The sequence below is a fragment of the Ochotona princeps genome, chromosome 15, assembly GCF_030435755.1.
Source record: "Ochotona princeps isolate mOchPri1 chromosome 15, mOchPri1.hap1, whole genome shotgun sequence".
Lineage (NCBI taxonomy): Eukaryota > Metazoa > Chordata > Mammalia > Lagomorpha > Ochotonidae > Ochotona > Ochotona princeps.
In genome coordinates this window covers 48,346,106-48,364,789 of record NC_080846.1, presented here as the reverse complement: position 1 = coordinate 48,364,789, position 18,684 = coordinate 48,346,106, and the positions used below count along the sequence as shown (strand labels likewise).

Below are 18,684 nucleotides of genomic sequence, written 5' to 3'. Positions count from 1 at the left end.
ATTTCTGATTGTTTTTCCAGCAAGAAATTACAGTAGGTTAAAAAAAGGTAAAGCCTATGAGAACATGGAGTAAAGGAAGACAAAGATACCAAGAATATCAAAATACTAGCTATGTTGTGGCAGATTTATAGTCACCACACTGTAATAAGAAATGTATGTTACTTGGAGAAGTCTTGCATCCTAGACTCATCATAATAATGAGCTGACAGTTGTATTTGTCAACTCTAACCCCAAAGGGGGGAAATGCAATTATACCAACCAGTATTATTAACATCTTCTATTGACCTAATATGATTTGACCATTATTAAAATGTTCAAGTGTCAGTCTTTACAGAGTGAGAAATAAAAGTAATACTGACAGCCCTATGTGAACTGACATTTTTGTACAACTGAAGGGCACTATTATTCACAAAGTACTTGCTGAAAGTCAAAGTGAATATCACCTAGGACACCCTGAAGTAGACCCACCATGCTCTTGGAAGCCAACCATTTGAATAAAGGACTTGAGCTAAGTTAGACCGATAGGTACATATTTAACCAATATCTTCCCTCCCATTTGGTGGTGCATTTTATATGTTAACAGACTTGCATCTCTTCCACTTTCTTATAATTTTTCTGTAACAAAACTTCTTCTTGAAATTGGCATGATTAAAATGATTTTCAAGTATCTTAGTTATATATCATGAACCAAGTAAGTAAAACTGAAGTGGAAAAAATATTCTTTAAAAGGTAAAAATAATCACCCCTATTATGATTTCTTATTCCAATGTTTAGAAAATGTTTGCTAAAGCTTTAAAGATACAGAAGCAAGCAAGTTTTGTGATCCAAGAGAAAAATACCTGCTATACTCCCAATGCCTTCCTGTTTCTGAAACAGACTAGATTCTGACTGGAGTGGGTGGCTTTATACTGGAAGAAGACTTATAATTTTCTAAAGTCATTTAGGCCAATAGTTACAATCACATACTTTCTTCAACCACTGGCATTTCAAATCTGTCAGTATCTAAAACTCAAAACCAAAAGGGAACCATTCTTTGTCCAAACTATGGCTTAATTATAAACATAATAGGCAATATCTCCACTGTGAGGTGAGAAAACTAAAGTAAGACTTCTCATTTCCACTGTCTCAGCTTCTCTATGATTCAGTTCACTCATCTGTAAAATCAATCTAATGAGGGATTAGAAGAAATGTTCTTTGGAGTTGTTATTTAATATTTTGAGCTCTTTAAAGATGCAGGGCACAACACTGCAATTGGCAGAGCTATTAATTGTTCTTGTATAGCCCATTAGCCTCAGAAGGCTAGCGATTGCTTGAGCAGCAAAATGTTAGAAATGAGGGCATGTGCAGAAATGACCATGTTGGAAGTGGTTTTCAGAGAAGGTAGTAAGCATGATTCTAATCTGGCGACAGCAAAGCAGTCTTTCTTCCAAGTAGCAGTTACTCTGATTAAATGTTCAAGCATTAAAATGTGTTCCTCCATTTTCCAATAATGCAGTAGTAGAGCTCCCATTACTTTCTAATGCTCACATGATTTGGCCTTTAATTTGGTCTTGCAGCACATTTGCATAACTTGGTCTCCAGTCTTGCTTTAAATGACCAGATATTTAGGATGAGGAATTTATCTCATGAGTCAGAAAACCTACTAAGACTGCTGAAATGCAGACCAATTTTAACAGCTCCAGCCACTATTGTATTTCTTTTCATCTTTAGAAAGACAAATCCTTCAGACAGATATTCAATGGCAAAGACCTCGTTTTCTCACTTCCAGTCACTTCTTTAACCTCCTAATAAGCCTGTCCGTTTCCCAATCTTTCTTTTTAAATCAGCTGTGATCTGCTTCATGCCAAATCACCACTCCATCTCCTTGCTCTCAATCCCCCTTGATTTCACTTTTCCCCTTGACAGTAGCTGATGGCCCCTATTCCCTCGTTGTTTGTTCCCTGTTTGGGTTCCATGACATGACACTGCCCTTTTGTTTCACCCTCTACTCCTGATCCTCCTGGTCCTTTTAAATGCGAGCAGCATTCTAGGGAAATTATCGTTTCTCGTAGATTCATGTCTGTTTTCTGAGCTGGTCTGTGCTGCTGTCTAGCTACTTATTACATATTTTCGTATATGTGTTTTCATGCAAGCATTTAGCACAGATCTGGCATACAGCAAGTGTGCAAAAATATTAACTGTCACTGAATCCTGAGTGACCTTTCCAAAGCACACATTCACTTAAGCACTCACCACTTTGCTTAAAAGCCTTCAGATTATTCATTACCTGTGGGAAAATAGAAGGCATTTCCAAAATCCTTAATATGACTATGATAGATTTTTTTTTATGACCAGCCCCAACTTCTTTTCCAATTTTAGCTTTTTGCAGTAGGAAGTTGCATGTTTTTCTTTCAGTGCCTGGCTTTTGCATATGCTGCTCTCTGCCAAGAACAATCTTCCTTTCTCTCTTAACTCCTTTTTATCCTTTAGCTCTTAGCCTGCTTGTCACTTCTTAGAGCTGTAAAATCCTTTTCTGACCCTTCAGATATGGATAAGGAATACTTTTTACTGTAGTCACCTTTTTTAAAAAATCACCCTTCTTCTACCCCTCATTATCTCTGTTATACTTAAACTCCAAAATGGGGGGCTGGCAAACTCTCTCTGTAAAGGGCCAGATGGTAAATATTTTGGACTTCGCAAGTCACATCATCCTGAAACTCTTCAGCTCTTCTGCTCTACCACAAAGCAGCAGTAGACAGCATAGAGTGAATGGTGAAGCTGTGTTCTGCCATGACTTTATTTACACAGGCAGGTAGGTTTGGCCAGTGGGCCCTGTTTTGCACCCCCTCATCTCAATTTGGAACTGCTCAAATGTTAGAACCATTCTTTGATCCAACACATAATTTTTACCTGGAGACACAGGAGATGCCCGGTGAAAGGAGGAACACTGTTGCGAGAAAGGAGAAAAAAAGTGAGGGAATTAGGCAGGTGGCTCCATGAAGGGTTCCTGAAGGCCCATTTGTTACAAAAGAACCAGTCAATAGCTTAGGACTTTTGGGGCGAGAGCCAGCCTTCAGGAATCTGGCAGGAGCGAGGGAAGCTGCTTGACTAGAGTGTATTTTCAGCAAGGGAACTGCACAGGCATGGGAGCTAGAAAAACACAGCTGCAAAGAAGCCTGTTATTCCCTCCATGTGGCATCCCCTTCTCTCCCTCCTTCACCTAATTGTGCAGCATTGTTCACAAAACAGCTTAACCTCCATCTCCTCCTGGAGTCTCCCCTAAAATCATTCTCTCATCTAGCTGACAAAGTTGGCCCTTCTCTCTGCACCCTGTTCTAAACACAGTGATAGCACTCATTATATTTCATTGCAGTTATCAGCTCAGATGTATGCTCCTTCCCCCAGAAAGTGAGTCCCCGAGAGGCAGAGATTGCTCTTGTTAGAAAGCTCAGCACAGTGCTTGGCACATAGCAGCATCTCAATAACTATTGATTGAGTTAAACTTTTAAATTCTATATGGCTCAGTAATAGTAACTTTGTCATGATAAACCAAGGATTTAAACCTCAACATGCTTAAAAAACAAACAGCAACAACAACAGAGCCTGGATTTCTAAACCTGTGTGACCTAAATTGCCTTCTTTATCTCACCTTTTCCCCTTACCTTGCTTTCTTAACTTTTCACCCCCTCCCCTACTGCCACACAAGAGCCCCCTGCTTTGACCAGACCAGAATTGCCCATCTCCTGTCTTTGGCCTAATCAAGGAAGGCCCAGGCCCATCCACCTGCTCTGGGGACATTCATCTTTCCCTGCTTCGCTTCCTGCCTTGCTGGATTACTTGTAGTCTTACGACAGCACCACATTTACAAATCTGTGACTGGTATTCACTGTGTCTTGTGTATTCCTCTCTCCTCAGAGCGCTCCCTTCTTGCACACAGTCTTAGCCTGGGTAGTTACTATTTCAAAAGCCTGACTCCAAAGATCCCTTCTGTGGAGCATTCAGCAAATTCTTTGGTGGTGCTCAGCCTTCCTTCACTGACTCTCCCCACCCCTCCCTTATTAGAACACATTTATCAAACAAAGCTGAGTTACCAGCTTTATCCAACTCCCCTTCCTACCCCTCCTTGCCCCGCCCCAGGGAGTGAGAACAATCCCTTTCAGTGTTATTCTTCCAGTCTCTAGGACATACTAGATCCTCATAGAAGATGCTGGCATTGCCATAGCAGACTGCCTCAAAGTTGGCAGCTTAAACAATAGAAATGCATCGTGTCATCATTATGGAGACTGGAAGTCTGAGACCAAGAGTTGATTCCGTTGAGGGCTGTGAGGGCACCATGTCTTCTGAACCCATCTGCCATGAACATGTTTTCTTTGTGTTTTCCTGTTGTTTCCCCGCTGTGCCTATCTGTGCCCAAATTTCCTCCTCTTAAAAGGACACGAATAGCACTGGATTAGACCCCACCCTAATAACTCATTTAAAATCTATTACCTCTGTAAACATCGTATCTCAAATAGGGCTTCTTTGGACATACTGGAGTTAAGGCTTTCAATGTGTAAATTGTCAGGGACACAATTCAGCTCCTAGCAGACCTCAGTAAATTTGTGTGTGTGTGTGTGTGTGTGTGTGTGTGTGTGTGTGTGTGTGTTTCCTTCACTCGTGCTCCCTCACAATAACAATACAGTCCATAATAGTCACTCAGTAAACACTTGATTAGTTCAATTAAATCCACCCTACAGGAGAAGATGTTATTGCTCTTTCGTCAATGATAGATGTGGTCTTCTGATAACTTAGTTTTCCATGCATGGGCAATCACATGCAAGCTCATGTAGCTATCCAACATGAGAACTAGCTGAGCCAGACCTGAGAAATCCCTATCGCAACAGCATTTCATTTGATAGCCTCTCTTAGCCCCTAAGTTTGCCACTTTCTCAAAAATAAGTTTCATTTAAATGCCATTCTTTTAGTTGATAAGTATTTGAAAGAACAGCCACAAGGAAATTGATATTAGAAAGCAGCGTTTACAGAAGAAAACAAAGCATGTTAAAATTGAATGCTTACATTTATTGAGAATTTGCTAATATAAACTTCACATACATCATCACAAATATCATCTTTCCCACAAATGTTGGAAAGTAGGTAGTATTATTCCAGTTTTACAAATCACACAACTTAGTTGCAAAGAGACTACATATCTGGTCCCAAGTGCAAAGATTGAAAGCTTTTCAGGAAGAGTTTCCAGGGACGGGGAGTGGAGTCTGAGTCAGCCAGGAAAAGTCCTGGGTTTGGACAAAGAACAGTTCAGGAGAGGGCCAGTTTGGAACAGTGCTGAGAATATGAGAGGAGGAAGAAGCTTAAACTTCTCCCAAACACAGTTACAACTACAAAGATGAAATTCCAGATCAAGTTTGTCCTCAGATAGTGGGCTCTTCTGAGTGGGGCCATTTCCTGCCTCTAGCAGGTCCTGCATCAAACTGCAGCTGGATTCATAGAAGTCCTGGGTTTTCCTTCTGTGCAATCCTTGTTTCAGATAGATGAGCTGTCATGAAGAATGGATACAAGTTTTTATTCCCTAAAAAATCAGACTAACAAGACATGGAAAGAATACCTTGTGGGTCCTTGTATTCATCTCCCGACTTCATCTGTGCCTTCCCATACTTGTCTGTGCCCATCATAAGCACAGGCAGTGTAATTCATAAGAGAGAAAGTGAAGTAAAGTAGTACTGAAAAATAAGACTCTGTGGATGAATTATAGATGTGTATTAAGGAAGATGAAAGATAAAATTAATAACTTATATAGGCCCCCCAAGATTATGCCATTGATTTTTTTGCCCCTTGAGCCAACAGAATTAAATTTCAGAGTATCTTAATCTTACATGCTTTTGAATTGACCAATAACAGATAGAATTCATATCCAAGGCATTTTTTAACATCTCGGATCTATAAGCCAATGTCTGCGTAGATGGATGGAAAGAGTAATTAGATTTTTTTTCTGCCAGAATTTTATAGGATATCTGGAAACTTAAGGCCTAGCCACTTAAAGTATTTCAAATTTATTTAAGAGGAATTATATATTAATCATTCTTTTATCAGAAATGGGTAATCCTATAAATAGAGAACTAAATATTTAGCATACATCAGTCTTACATAGCCATATAGTCGCCTGCTAACCCAGAAAAGTGACCGGGAATGTTGAAGCCGGCAAACGTCAGCTCCGGAAATCTCCTCCTCTTCCAAAAGGAAGCAAACAAAAGATCATTCACATCAGTTCAGTTATTGAAGAACTACTGAATAAAATGGGTGGAAGGCTTATTATGTAATGAAAAAAAATTCAACCTTTTTACTCCTTGGGAAATAATTATGAAACAGTGAAGAAAAATATATTACATTCTTAATGCAATTTATACTTTTAAAAGCTCTTCCACCTGTATTATCTCAAGTTTAGAAGCAGAAGAAATAGTTTCTGGAGTTAGTTGTATAAATGGTGTGTGACATGGTTAAGCCTTCCCTATAAAATCTCCAATGAAACTTGAGATACAACCTGAATTATTTTCAAAAGCTTCCCTCATTTTCTCTGTCCTGGCACTACTCACTCTGCTTCACAACCAAACTTCTTGGAAAAATGTGTTCACGTGCTGACTTGCAGTCAGCAGTGATGCAATTCGCCTCTGTCCCGGCGTTGAATTATGTGCCTAGTAAACTCCTTGGTGTCTAACACAGTACTCTTCTCTCCGTCTTTATTTTCCTGGTCTTTCAGTGGTCTGTGGTTCTGCCAACTACTCTCCTCGCTCGCTTCTCTCCCCTTGATATTTCCTGTTCCCCCTCTTCTCTGTCGCCTTCTGTGACCTTCTCTGCTTCTGTCCTGTCCTAGGATTTAGCTCTTGGCCCTCTTCTTGGTGATACTGAAATAAGGCAAAATTCCCTACCCCTGATATGAAAGTTCTCCGAAACATTCACACAAAATACCTATTATGAAAAAAATGCATAGATTTCAAAAGTTTTGTATTGCAATAAGCATCTTTTTCATTTTCCACAAATTTTAAAATTGCCCTCGTGAATGCTACTACCTCTTCAAAGTGTCTCAAAGTGAATTTCTTTTTCCTCCAAATCTTGCTCCATAGGAAAGTAATCAGTTGGATAGAATGCTGATGAGAGATCAAATGGGATGAGATTACGAAGGTAGCCACTGGATTGCAACATAGAGGCCACTAGAGAACTTGACCAAAGCACATCTTATGAAATAAGAACTACAAAACCTATATTTCATTGGATGGAAGGAATGATAAAGCAGATTAGTATCGAAAAGTTTTTCTTATACTGGGAGCAAAAAGAATAAGCTAGTAACTGAAAGGTAATTTGGAGGGGGCGAGGGGAGGATTAAAAAAAAGAACAAGTATTTTGACCCCTAAAGGAATTCCTTGTAGACAGATATTAGAGAAGAAATAGGGACTCACTTGAACAACAAGATGAGAGGGATTGGAATCCAGAGCCAAGTGGAGAGATTGGCCTTTGATACAGATAATCCTAATATAACAGAAGGGAGTATAGAGAATACGGGAACCATAGAGGTTTGTATAGAAGGTGGTGACAGTGTAGAGATGTGTTTTCTATTTTGTAGTACATTATGAGAGCCAGGTGTGAAGGATTTAACAATAGAGAAGTGATCAAAACACCTTAGAAATTGGGAATGAATTGATTAGGAGAATAGAATAGGATTATAAGACTATGTTGAGGACTCACTTGAGATTTGTGATCATTAAGTTCAGCAAAGAAATAGACGCTCACACTCACTAGGAACTGAGAAGACAATTGTACTTTGAGGCACAGAATTGCTTTCAGAGCCTGACTTCTTCACCTTCTTAATGTGAGATTGCGGGCTAGTCATTTACCCTTTATGAGCACCATTTTCCCATGTGCAAACTAGAGATAGTGCCTGCTGATTCACAATGTGATGGTAAGAATTGGATTAAGGTAACTGCATGCTTTCAGTCGGTGATGACTCATAATGATGACAAAAGTGCCTGTTCCATTCAGCTGGCAAACCCCTTTGGAATTACTGACTAGCCAGTACAGGACTGTAGTGATACACAGAAGTTGTCCTGAGACTTTATGGCACTTTCCTTCAGGATGCATTGGATCGTAGAGGGAAATGGCTTACACAATTATTCTACAGGCACCAAAATATCCCTAACCCATTGATCTCAGTTATCTTACATCAAACAAACTAAATATTGGAAAGTTAAAAGACATGAATTTGCTTCTATCCCTCAAAGAACTCGATTAACCAGCTCAGCTATATGTGCATGGACAATAGCCGAATTGTTCAGGCCCCCAGGCCATGCAGTCGTGTGTGCCACTGGCAGAACACCATGGGGATTTTCTGGAATTTGATTGTATTTAGCGCTTTCTTTAAGAAACACATTCAGGGACTCCCACTCATTGCAGAATGTTCTCTTAACTCTAGTTGTTGAAACTGTGATCATATATTTGTGAGAATACTTGAATATTCAAGAATCCAGTAGTTTTTTTTTTCTTCAAGATAAACCAGTGTCTATTATGCTCATCTCACTGTGCTAATGTGGTGGGCACTATAGAAGGGCATAACAAGATGTGCTTAGAGATCCCCCAGTTCATTCAGGGAGCTGACACTACAGACCTACCTTAATGGCTAAATAGCAGTATTCATTCAAATAGCAGGAAAGGTGAACAGTGCAGGCATTTTCACAGCACAGGATGTAACTGCTAGAGAAATCACTGTCATCACTCTGTGACTCATTATGACAGAAAGAAGAAATGTCTATGAATTGGAGTGATCAAGGAAGACTCTGGAGAAAATGGACTCGTGTGGGATTTGTTTAAATACTGAGGAACCAAGATGATGTGAATGATACATTACCAAATGGAAGCATGAGCAAAGGTGATGAGATGTCAAAATTCATACAGTATTTGAAAGCGTGAAGGAGATAGTCACTAACAATCCCAGGGCTCCCATATGTCTGTGTGAATCAAAGGGTCACCTGTCTGGTGACGCCGTGGTTCAGACACTGCAAAAACACAATGTGGGTGGACAGCTTAATGACCCCTCAATGAGGCCAGCTAGGCACACAACGGACACAGCACACACACACTGGAAATAAAGGAGGATGTACCTGGGAACACCTGCCTGAAACTCATTAACCATGATCAGTTCATACGAAAGAAAATGAAGTTCTTTGAGGAATTTCCCCAACCAGGCGCATCTCCCTGAGGGCTAGTAGACTAGCTCAATGTCACAGCGAAGCTGTTGTCAGCTGCTTCATATTGTAAAGAATATCTTATTCCCAAGAAGTAAATGTATGCACCTGTGAGAGCTGCTGCTGCTTCACAGATGCTTGCTGCCCTCGGTCACCAGTAGATAAAACAATCATCCTCACTTTCATCTGGGAACCACAATCACTGTCCAAAGCACGGAAACTCACCAATGAAACACAGCTTGTCTGAAACAATTCCAGTGAAGAAACATATGTGTCAGTGGACACTTAGGTGTTAGCTGTTATGCATAGGCTCCTAAATAAAGAGTAGAGGATGAGAAGAGGATAATGATGATGAGGAGGAACAAAAAGAACAATTTTGTTGTGCTCATAGCCCCAACCACCACTAACTCTTGATTGTTCTATATGTATTAGCTATTTTATTACTGTAGAATTCTGATATACCAACCCCTCCTCCCAGGAAGCTTAGAATCTATTTGAGAAACACTTATGAACAGATTCGTTCAGAACCACACCTACTGAAACTGAGTGACTCAGCTCCATGGAAGACTTTAAGTTTATACTAACTTTTGATAGACTGGAAAAATCCATAGGCTGACAAGGTCTAAGTGGATAGGAGCAGCCTTCCGGGCAGGTGGAGTAATGTGGGATAAGAACAGAGACACGCTAAAAGCAGTGTGACACACGGAAGAGTTCCGTGAGTCAGGTCCAGTAGTGAGCAAGGGGTAAAAAGGAAATCAATAGAACCGAAGAGAAGAAAAGTCATTTTTGATTCCACTCCAACCTGACCTTTCTCGGCCTGCTCTGTGTGACTCAAGAATCGATGTATGTGTTTATTTTTTGTCTCTGGATGTGGATAAAAACCCTGCTCTGCTTCCACTGCACAGCCCTCAGCCCCTTCTGGTTTGAAGTGCCTCAAGGAAAGGGCTTTGCAGGGCCTGCTCCCTGATCATCCCTCAGATGCTGCCAGTGGGTGTTGGATGTCAGTTGACTGACTGGCTAATCACCAGCCTGAGGTTGTGGGTGATTGGGCTGCTTGTTAAGACCTAGAGTCCTGACATGGTAATTACTTGGGCATCAGTGATGACTTGTGGTATCAGAGATGCCACTAGAAAGCATTGTATTGAAACTTATTTGGAACACTGTTCTCTGGCACCATGAAAAGGTGCACTTTGAAAAGCTGTAATCAGAGCTTACCATTGCAATAGCAGTGTTGAGACTCAGAGCCTGGGTGCTGCTGAAAATGAAGGCCCCTTTGCTTCCTGTAAGCCAAGACAATGAGAGTGCTAAAAAGGTCTTTCTGGGCAGTCTGGGAAATGAGGACAAGGAAGGGCTTGGCAAATGATTTGATTATTTGATTTATAATCTCACTGTCTTCCAAAAACATGGTTTAGCTCGACCTAGGAACAAGATCCTTTTAAAAATGACATGTAGCAAAGAAATATGAAGAGTAGGATGAGCACAAAGGAGCACTATTTAAAGTAATTATCTCGAAGTAATATATAATTTTGTTGATTGTTAATATTTTTGTTAATATAGAGAGAACAGGCACCATGCATCCCATAAATCCTTAATAACCAAACAAATGTACAAGTAAAATTTGAACTGTAACCAGTAGCCTGCAGCATTCTCCCTGTCGCTGGCAGATTTCTGCAGAAACAAATGCCATCAGCACTCAGGCACACAGTTGTATGATCCTTCCAGAGGGGATCCCCTTCAGTTGTCTGACTACAGCCCGGCCAGTCATCAGCATGGAGTGAGGGTGGTGATCTGTGCTGCATGGTAGACACTCCATCTTCTATTTACCCATCTCTGACATCCGGATATGAGAGATGAGCACTTGTCTTATTCCTATCATCTTCTCTTAGGTCTCCTGGATGTCTTTATCCACAATATGGTTGCAGACTGAATCTTAACCCACAACTTAGGTGATCTGAAATATCACTTGTTATTCATTTTAAACCACTTAGTTTTTACTCTGTGGCAAATCAGCAAGACATCCCATTACCATGACCTCAACTCCTCCTTGCTCACCATGGAGTCCAGTGTTTTCTCTGAGCCACTGGTGGGGTAAAAGAATCTTTATCACAGATTAAAAGAAGAAAACACCGCATGTGTGGGTTCCTGGAGGGGCTGGAAGTTGATGATGGTGGTAATCACACACCGTTTAAACTGGAAATAGCGGAGTGACCCTAAGAACTCCCTGCTATTGATATATTGGTAATTCTTTTATGCTGTCCTTGCCATTTCTGATTGCTGCTTTGTGTTTCCCGCTTTAATTTTGTCCATTAGAATTCGTGTCTCCACCATCCTGTCTTCTCTGATATGGTATCTTCCCTGGTCTCCCTGCCCCAGAGTGGACTTGTTCAGCGAGTTGGCCACAGAGGCATCGTTCTGGGACTCTCCTCACTGTACCGCTGAGTTGAATCCACTCTCCTTTGAATGTTTTCTCCTTGTTCATGATTTAATTTTTCATTTTGCTGGAGAACACACTGAAATAATTTTTTTTAAAGAGGAAATTTTTGTTAAAGAAGCAGCTCTCTAAGCCTGTGTGAATCTAAAAATGCTTGTACTCCAAGCTCAGGATTGATTAATCTGTGTTCTGCTTTGTAGCACAAACTAAACACAGGCTGAATCTGATTTTTCCAGAGCTTTGCAGACCGTGCTCCCTTGTCTTTTGGTGCTTCCCATGTTTGATGAGAATCCTGCCATTGGTTCCTTTACAGGTGATCTTTTTTCCATCTTTAGAAGTTTCAGGATTTTCTCTTTTTCCTTCGTGTGAAGATGTGTCACTAATACGTGACTAAACGGGTGTCTTTTTAATCCCACCCACACTTGTTAGGCACTTTAAATACAAAGTTTCCTTCTGGGAAATTGTCTTCCCAGAATTGTTTCTTTGATCATTTCTCTGCTTTCATTTTTCCTGTGGCTTTTATTTTTAATTTCTGCTATCGAGGTTCTGAATACTCCAGTGACTGGCAGTTTGAAATATCATGTTTCATGACAAAGGCATGGAAAAGCTGTGTACAGGAGGGTGTACTTGAGTGCAGTTTTTGGACTTACAAACTTGATGTTGTTGTGAGCCAGGTGTCTGTTTAACAGTCAGAGTGTCCTATATACTGCCACACTCACTGCTCTGGAACTCGCCAAAAAGATTTTCTTAAAATACTCTGAAGAATAAGCCTTCATTTACTTGTAGATATGAGGAAAGGCAGGTGAACACTGTGTGTGTGTGTGTGTGTGTGTAGAATAGAAAATTTTGGAGAGCAGGAGATGTTGCTGATAGTTCTAGCCCACTTGGTCTTTCCCTCCATCCTAGTCATTCTGTCTAAATGGACCTCTGAAATTCCCAAGAGCAGTGCAATCTCCTTTTTTGATTCAGGGCCCTATGCAAATACCCCAGCCTTAAACTACCTGTATTCCACTGCATTTTTATAAGAGGAAAATCAGATAAGCCAATGGACTGAATAACTATCTAACTATCATTTTAAATCACTTAGTTTTTACTCTGTGGCAAAATTAGCAAGAAATCCCAGAAGAAACCAGAAGTGTTGTAGTCACAGATTCCTTTATTATTAATTAAATGATAGCAAGTAAAGAAAAAAATAATTGTCTGTGAAAAACATAAAAACAGTAATAATATCCTCAAGCTACAGTCTCTAAAAGAACCCAGATATTTCATCTACATAGAGGTCACACAGTGCAATGATTATGGGAATAGTTTTGACTAATTTCAAATCTTCATGATTGAGAAGTAATATTACTTTGAATAAATTACTCAGTGTCTCTGAGATTCAGTTTTCACTCATGGAAACAAGCAGGTAATAACTGTATACTAACTCATGAGAGTCAGATGAGCTGTGTTTCTATCCGTGTGAATCACTTGGAACAACAGATCATCATCTTTGCTGTTAGGTTCTTGGTTTCAGGACAAGGAACCTCTGTAGCAATTTGCCACTCTTCCTCTAAGGTAACAAAAGGCACTACTTAAAGACGCCTGTCATTGTGCCACAAATGTCTAGCTTTGCTTGCCTCAGAGTCCTGAAGGAAATGAAGCACAGACATCCATCCAGATGACGGGCCACTGCACACGCAATTGCAGAAAAGGAAGATTATTTTTTGTTTTGCAGGAGCCATTTGTGTTAAGTAGACAAAAGGGACATGTGAGATTATCAGGCCAAAAGAACAGGGAAAGAATTGCAGAAATAGCCTAGAAGGCTCCTCAGAAGTGCAGATGGAGAGGTGATTCGGAGGAAGGAGACAGCTTCCGATTTGGTGATGAAAAGACTAGCACTAAATACCGCTCTAGTACCATATACTTAGGTACAAGTAATGATGACCTTGTGCACACCACAAGACAAGGAAAACTAAAAGAACATGTAATGGCACTTCAACAAGGTTATGGGAAAAATAGAATTAACAGTCTATGTGCCCTCCAAAATTTGAAATACATGCAGTAAAGGGTTTTCAAATATGTCATGAAAATTGAGTATTATGAAAAACCCTGTGCATAAATTTCAAAAAATAGCATGCCCAAATAAGCTCATCTTTTAATTCTAGTTTTTCATGAACTTGTCCTCATTTACAAACAAGGTCAAACTGCATAGATTTCAGCGAACTTTCAGCTACATTTCCAGTTCCAAGCCCTCTTCTACAAGCTAAGGTTTAAAAACTAGTATTCATTCTCCTCTTGAGTGGTCATTTCATGTACTTTATTTTAGTTGGTTCTCACAACTTTCAGAGTAGATCTTAACAACTGAACTTGACTAAATGAGCCAAGCAGAAGAGCAAACTAAAATCCAAAGAGGACAAAGTAACACCTGTCTAATAAATGAAAGTGCCGGTTCATGAAACCAGGACCATTATCCTTCCTTTTCTGTTTCCTATTAGTATTAAGCCCTACAGAAGCCCCCTTCACCCCCACTGTTTGTCACCAGGTCCATCACCTTTCACAACTCACCTAAATAAAATCACCTACTCCCAGTCTTATAGCTACCATAACCCTTTCATCAACTACTACAGAGTCCCCCCTTCCTTTGTGTAGTCTTTCCTACTTCTTCCTAGCTTGTTTTCCCAAGCCAAGCAGCTGCCATGTGCCAGTGTATCTCCCTCCTGAACCTCATCACCTTCTCTCCTAAGGGTTCCTCACCAGGCTTCTTGCTCCCCCCGTCCACAGCTTTCACCAGGGAACTCCCCCTTCTCCTCGTTCCACAACCTCCAGAGAACCCACATTTCACCTCCTCCTCCCAGCCCTAACTCTCCTTGCAGTTCAACATCTTTGCTTCCCACCAACATTTTCTGTTGCTATGGAAACCAAGCGCCAGTGCTGAAAGGAGGGGGAGTCTTGGAGCACAGTCACCGTTGGCCTGGATGTGGGAGGGAGATGGTAGGCAGCTGGGGTAGGGGGAGGAGAAGGAGAATCTAGAAAACATGGGATCAGACGTCAACCAGAAACGGATGGAGAAAGGGACTTCTCGACTCCCTCTGTGAGATGAAGAGAGGCAGGGGGAGAGCAGCCCGTCCCCAGGCTGGCTTAGCAGCTGCAGCTCTTGGATGACTGAACAGAAGGAGGCTGAGTAGGCGGCCCCTGTGGTGATGGAGCCTGGCTCCCAGGCTGCCTGTAATCTGTCCTTAATTTGCCACAAAGGAAGTTAACTTTATATCTCTAAGAAAAAGGAAGGCTCAGGGGAACCATCATCACAGAAAATAAATATGTTCCCATTACAAATGAAGTAACAGGGTAATTTACAGTCTCTGAAGATGAGGAGACAGGGAGAAGTGGCCTGTGTCTAATGAAACGTTTAAGCTAAAAATTAGGAAAACAAGCATTATGAGAAGGGTTGTTCTGAGAAAAGAAAAAAAAAAAAAAACACAGTCAACACAAAGAAGAACAGAGCATTTAGCCTGTTCTTAATCCATACCTTCTAGAAACTTCTTATTTGAACTTGGTAAAAGGTCTGAGACCCCTCAGACTTTTTTAATCTGACAAAGGCTTTAGTATCCATTGTGCGTTCAGTTGTGTGCCAATGGGGAGAAATGATGGAGCCATGGAGTGTAATATGTCAGTAAAGGAAAACTTGAAGAGAACATTTACCCTAATAAATTCAATGTAAATTAAGAAATGAAACAACAAGGGCTTAGAAAATCTTATATAATACAATCATTCAGTCCCGTGACCAACAGATGATTGTGGAATGTTTGTCCTGTGTCAAGACCCTGCAGGGAGGCCCTGGGACTTGAGAGAGCAGAGGGAGAGGCAGAAGGCAGCAAAAGTAAAAGATGAGTGACACTCGAATGGACACTGGCTTTCTGTGGCTCCCAGCCAGATTGAAGTGATAGACTCACAAACAAAGCATTACAATTCAATGCAGTTACAAGTTCCTGACACAAATGTGCTGCTGCGGTGGTGCATCAGGAAATTCATGTTTGTGGGACAGAAGGAAGTTGTCACAAGAGTGACCTTTAAACCACAAAAAGTTGAAGGACTCACCATTTATAGAAGCCTGGGAAGAACGTGTGCAGTTCTCCAGGAGATGTAAAGACGAAATCATGCTGAACATGTCTAGAAGCTACAGGGATGTAGCTGGCGGCTCACAGTTCATGTGTCAGGAACAGCAGAGAGAAGGAAGCAGTGGTGTTAGATAAATGAAAGCCCTTACCTCAAATGTCATCCTGTATTGGACTTAATTCTGTACTAAATTCGGGAACAACAGAGTGTTGTGGTGAGAGCTGTGTGTCAGCCCTCTCACTGTGTTGGCACTGTAGAGGACAGACAGACAGAGAAGGAGAATTGTAAGTGGAAAGGTCTGTTAGGTGTCGTAGGAAAGGCAATGGCTCCAATCAGAGTGTCAGAGATGTTATGCCAGAAAAGGGGTATAAAACATGGGAATATTGAACTTTGGAGTTGAGGAAAAGAAGGAATCATGGATGACTGAGGCTTCTGAGCATGAATTCAGCCCAAGCAAGCGAAACTTCCTTTTATAAAAATATACATGATGCCACCTAATCTGGATTCACATGCTATTTCTTCAAAAACTGCAGAAGAAAAAAAATCAATTGCATTTTACTCTACCAGGTTCCCTACCAAATGGCTCCTAAATATAAGATTTATCTCACATGTTTCACAAAGCAAAATCGAATGTTAGGGAATAAAAGTGGAACAAATTGTTAAAGATTATTTTTAAAGCTATTAAACAAATGGCCGCCATGCGTGTACACGTTGTAGTATGGCAAAAGTCAAAGGTCATATATTAGCTTGGGTAGAAGAAGAGAATGTATTGCCAAAACTGGTATCATGTCAAAAAGAAAAAAAAAAGAAAGGATTACTTTATCCATCTGATTGACCACTAGCAAAACTTGAAATTAAATAAGGAACCAATCCTTCACTTGTGCTTTACTCAGATAAGAAATATAGGAACAAAAACCAGATGAGCTCTTGATATTCTCGTGTTCATGTGCACTAACGAAGTTTAAGCATTTTTCATTTTTGATGGAGCCATCACTTAAAATCCTAGTGTCACACTAAATGTCTTCCTAAAATATTGAGGAGATAACTGCTGATGGATAGCTCTCAGTGGGACGAATCCATGTCATTATAGCTTTCCCTCCTCTTACCCTGGCTTATCTCCATCATGCTTATCTCCAGGTGCAAGTTAAGGCAACTCACTGAAAAGTTTGCAGACCTTTGTTCCAAGTGACAACAAAGTGGAGCGTGGGGAGTGGAGAGAACCTTCCCCCAGCTCCACTGTTCCCCATTTTTGGTTCTGGATTCAAGCCTACCTCCCACTCAACACAGTAGGGGACACTGCCTGTCTATTTGGCCCATGCTCCTGAGGTCAAGCCAAATCTAAAGCAGAATATATTTAAATTCTATCTCATCTTCTGTGTGCATGCATCAAATGATTCTTGCTGCTGAGCTAGCCCAGTTGTACTGCCCCACTTCTAATAACAGCACTAGATTCTGTGTCATCCCTGAGCCTCTGTTGCTCCACCCTTGATGTCACATGACACCGTTTTTTTTTTTTCATTTAAAACTATTTTGCTTTATGATACAGTTCCATAGGCTCTGGGGTTACCTGTGCCCCTCCCTAAGACCTCTCCCTCCACCCACCCACCCCCATTGATTTCCCCTCTAGTTTTATCATGGGTGTCCTTCATGAACATGAATATGCTGTTATTGAAGTTTTCCCCAACTATGTAGAGATGGACAATATCAGAGAGTCCAGCATCCTACTGTTAGGATATTTTCAATTCTTTCACTGTGAGTCCATCTTTGGTCTGTATGCATAGAGACATACAGCACTTTGTCTCCATATCTGGACATATCAGTTTCTGCTACACTTCCATTATATATCCTCTAAAATACAGAACCTGTGAGCACAGCCCACACCAGGGTGAAAATAATAAATTTTCATCAACACGAAGTTAACAAACATGCAAGAAAAATATTAATGCATCACAAGAGTGATGAAAATGGGAATCTAAGACCTTCTTGTAGGAATAAATGCTAGTGATTGACCCTGACACAGTTCATTTAATCAAAGATTTTAGCTGATGATTTCCTTTGCCTGAATGGCTGATTCTTGCTACCCATTGCAAACTCAATATCTTTTGTCTGGAATTATGAATATTACCCCTCCCAGGATTCCTCTGTGCATGTAGGGAGACTGCTCATATCCATCTACTTCAACGTCTCTATCTTGAGCTACTATTGGGGCTATCCACTCCAGCTATACTCTGCTCTTGCTGTGGCCTCTTTGGGCACCATATTTTACCTTGAGACTAAACCTCCTTTATCCACCACTACAACTTAATTAGGTACTCAGCACTACTTCCATCTTAATTGAAAAGGAGTCTCCTTTCCCAACCCTGAAAAACACCCTACTTGCCCTGTTGCTTTGCAGCACCTGACCACACCCAGACATCAGAGAGAATTCTGCTTTTTTTTTATTAGAAAGGCAGATTTACAGAGAAAAGGAGAGACAAGGAGAAAGATCTCTCTGTTCATTCACTCCCCAAATGGCCACAACAGCCAGAGCTGAGCCGATCTGTGCAAATCCGAAGCCACTAACTTCTTCCAGGTCTTCCACATGGGTGCAAGGTCCCAAGGCTTTGGGGCATCTTTTGTTGCTTTCCCAGGTCATCGCCAGGAAGCTGGAATGGAAGTGAAGCAGCCAGGACATGAACTGGTGCCCATACAGGATGCTGACACTTGAGAGGGAAGATTAGCCAATTTAGCCATGGTGCCGGGTCCTGAGAATTCTACTCTTTAACAATATATAGACCTCTACTCTGAAAGAATCTACCCTTTGGCTGTCTCAGTAATCTAATTCCATTTCTCCAGACTTGCTACCATACATTTCTACTTCTACTAAGCCTAAGAACTTTTCTTGTGTTTTTGGATCTTATCACTATAGTCTCTCTGCAGTCTACCACACACAGTTGCAGGATTGGATTA

The 18,684-nt window shown here is 40.9% G+C and overlaps 1 protein-coding gene across 4 annotated transcripts in view; it reads left to right on the top strand.

The window, feature by feature from the left end:
- Positions 1 to 18,684, top strand: part of ANKS1B (ankyrin repeat and sterile alpha motif domain containing 1B) — a 1,050,054-nt gene that overhangs the window by 668,567 nt on the left and 362,803 nt on the right. The window lies entirely within an intron of this gene.